This window comes from Sinocyclocheilus anshuiensis, unplaced genomic scaffold (genome assembly GCF_001515605.1).
Source record: "Sinocyclocheilus anshuiensis isolate Anshui unplaced genomic scaffold, SAMN03320099.WGS_v1.1 scaffold1462, whole genome shotgun sequence".
Lineage (NCBI taxonomy): Eukaryota > Metazoa > Chordata > Actinopteri > Cypriniformes > Cyprinidae > Sinocyclocheilus > Sinocyclocheilus anshuiensis.
In genome coordinates this window covers 213,605-216,964 of record NW_015558644.1, presented here as the reverse complement: position 1 = coordinate 216,964, position 3,360 = coordinate 213,605, and the positions used below count along the sequence as shown (strand labels likewise).

The 3,360-nt window shown below is 41.6% G+C and overlaps 1 protein-coding gene and 1 long non-coding RNA gene across 6 annotated transcripts in view; one reads left to right on the top strand and one right to left on the bottom strand.

Moving 5' to 3' along the window:
• The window catches only part of LOC107680916 (storkhead-box protein 2-like), a 75,713-nt gene that overhangs the window by 13,528 nt on the left and 58,825 nt on the right, over positions 1-3,360 (bottom strand). The window contains exon 1 of one of the 5 annotated variants that reach the window (XM_016476999.1): positions 3,134-3,223. The exons of the other annotated variants lie outside the window; for them this stretch is intronic. The gene's annotated coding sequence lies outside the window, so the exon portion shown is untranslated. Of the gene's footprint in view, positions 1-3,133; positions 3,224-3,360 lie in introns of those variants that run through there. 5 annotated transcript variants of the gene reach the window in all.
• The window catches only part of LOC107680920 (uncharacterized), a 12,296-nt gene continuing 11,361 nt past the window's right edge, over positions 2,426-3,360 (top strand). Inside the window, exon 1 of the long non-coding RNA XR_001633203.1 lies at positions 2,426-2,438. This is a non-coding gene — a long non-coding RNA (uncharacterized LOC107680920). The remainder of the gene's footprint in view (positions 2,439-3,360) is intronic.

Genomic DNA, 3,360 nt, shown 5'->3' with positions numbered 1-3,360 from the left:
CGGACAGACGCCGAACGGCGCCGCCGGTGTGCCTACACTCATAGAAAATAAAGTATTTGAATTTTAAAGACATGGCGCCACGCGACGCTGCGCTTCTCGTCCGGTGTGCGACAGCCTGAAACGCTGTTCTTTTTCACCTCCGTGCCCAAACGTCTCTGTTTGGGCTTCTGAAAACTAGTACACCCCCAAAACAAAATCAAGACTTTGTAAAAGAGCATAATAGGACCCCTTTAAAGATAAATTTATAGGTTACTGATTATTTCTAATAAAGTATTTCAAAACTTCACAGTTAATTTATGTTAGCTATTGCATTAATGTTAACATATAGAACTTCACAGTAAAGTTTTTCACACACAGGTTTATTATTGTGCTATTAACCATTTTAGATAAATCCGACCCTAAAAAGCACAAAAACAAAAGAAACAGTGCTCACTTTACAAGCTGGCAAAGCAAAAAAAAAAAACTTCCTGAATAAGTGGAAAGTTCTTGGTCAGAATAAGCTGCAAAGTGAACCAAGCTTTGACTAATAAGCAAATGACAAGAAACTAGGGCTGCACGATAAATCGCATGCGATATTTAATGCGCATCTTGTCAGAAAGCCGGTTCTGTAATCAGCGCTAAATCTCCATCACCTGCGGGCTTTCACATTGAGCAGCATTAACTACACAGAGCCGTTGTTCACTGACGAGCTGCACAAAACAATGTTCATATTCACGCGATTTTTTGCGCAGCTCCTCAGTGAACAACGGCTCTGTGTAGTTAATGCTGCTCAATGTGAAAGCCCGCAGGTGATGGAGATTTAGCGCTGATTACAGAACCGGCTTTCTGACAAGATGCGCATTAAATATCGCATGCGATTTATCGTGCAGCCCTACAAGAAATTGAGAATATATATAAACAAATACATTTTTAAACAAAAGTTGCTTTAACTAACCACTTTAACTAGGCTTAAACTTCCTGATCATGGACACATTTCAGTCATATAATGCCGTTCCCTCATCCTCACCGGTGTAGGACTCTCTATCTCCCCTGAGAGATATTTTACGCCAGACCACCTCTCCTCACAGACACTGACATCACTGTTTTCCTTCTCCTTCCAGGAAAGAGCTCCAACCGCCCGACTGGGACTGCGGTTCTTCGGCCCAGTCACTCGTGAACACAGACACTGTATAGTAAACACACTGCAGTCCAAACATCACTTCTCCAGCGGTCAGACCGATTTGTCACAGTTCATCACTACATCTCACAGAGAACTCCTCAACTAGCAAACCTTATCTGCACTGGTGTAGAAAAATATCTTAAAAAGTGCAGGGGACACATAAATCCTATCAGGGTGGACCAGGAATAATTAGATGATATACTTTTTTTGATTTGCAAATCAATTAATTTGCTGAAAGGTAAGAAAGAAAGCAATGCTTGCACACACACACTATGTTTAAAATAAAAACAAACGCTCTAGTGAGTCACTTGTAAAAATAAAGCTCCCATCAAGAATCTAAGAAAAAGGCAAGAATGATCCAAATCTTCAAACAATCATTGCGTTTATCCTCACCACACAAGTGTACTTCAGCATAAACACTGTTTTCAGATCAAGCTTATATCAGAAAAATTGGTTTCATTACACAATAGCTGTAGTCAAAGAGGACAAAGGGGAGGAGCTGCTCTCTGCTTCCTAAGTGAGCTTTTATCTCTCTGATGGTCAATGCGTGTTGTGATGGTGGTGATAGCATTCAACAGCAGGATGCGACCAGCTCTCTGCATTACAATGAGTCCTGAAACTCAAACATCTGCATCAAACTGTCATGGTGTGTTCGGACTCAAAGACTAGCGACCAGAATTACTTTTCTCTTATTTAAATAAGAGAAATCTAGCCGTCGTACAAGAAATATCAGTTCTTGTACCACGGCTGGAATACTTGATTCTGATTGGTCAGTGGCAGCATTCTGCGGTCAGATATTTTTGCATAATGACTGCTGATGCGTGTAACTGACTGTTGCACAAGGCAAACAACAAATACATTTTCCACACATTTGCTTGTGAATTTGACTACACCGAAACTAATAATCATATTATCCCTCATACAGCACATTATTAAAAAATTATCATGGTAATAACATTTTTCACATATCAATCACTTATTGTTATTACAGTAAAACAAGGGTAAGTTTGTCATTAGTTTGTATTTTAATTATGCAAACAAAAATGTTCTGAAAGCTTTTTACATTAAAATGTGGTTTCACTTTTGTATAAAATGTACAGTAGAGAGGAACACAATTCTTACAGAAAAAGTATTCTTTGACGTACAATGCATGATGCATATGCATAATCATTCAGTATCACGGTATATATCAAACTATCATCACTGCACAGTACTTCTAGTAAGGGAAGACTTAAAAGCTCAAAACAGATATATTGCATTAAACTTTCAGACACTCTGGGTGAAAAAGCTTGTCAACTGAACCATGGAAACTTTCACAGGTAGCTGGGAAACCAGGAAGTGACTTCACACGCAACAAAGAGCTGCATTATCAAAAGCTAAATGGAAACCATGTGATGTTGCTGTCAGCTTTAACCCCCAGCAGGGAGAGAGGAAGAGAATGGCAGACATTTTCAGACCATCCTGCTCCATTTGTTCGCCCCCCACCCCCCTTCTAACAGTAGGCCCGGAGCAGGGTGCTCGCCTGATGGGGGGGGGACACAGACACAAGTGCTGAGGGTTTAAAAACATAGTCTGTCTTTATCTGATCCCGCCTGCAACAGCTGCATCACAGCCCTGGTGAGATCAGCACGTCATAGACAGGCTTAATAAAACACAAGCGTGCCAAAAAATAAAGCATGACGTGACACTGAGAGAAAAAGAGGATGATAGAGAGACAACCATCCTTGAACATGAATGCGTTTTCGCTGTCGGATAATGGAGGAGGAGGTACGCAGAAGACGTGCTCACGCCTGATGCTGCCGTAGTAAACAATCCCCCCACAGCTTGGGCTCTTTGTCCAAACACCTCCCGATCAACCCCACCCCCTCTTTTGTGATTCATTCTGACAACGCCACGGCACGCAGCATAATTACAGCGTGCAGACGAACGTGCAGCAGAAACACAAATGAAAGAGAGAAGAAGATCAAGCTCTACCTTGGTTTATTCCGTGCGGCTCCAGCTCATAAAATCCAAGCAGACTTTGGGATCCTTCCAAGAGCTTTCCACAGACAAATGAGCACTCCAGGGTCTTACCCAGCATGCTCTGGTCCACACAAAGAGAGGGGAGGTGTGACCAATCACATTGGGGCTGAGCTTGCACTGTGTTTTTATTTTTTATTTTTATTTTTTGGGAGGGGGGTCCTTACAACACTTGCTCACTC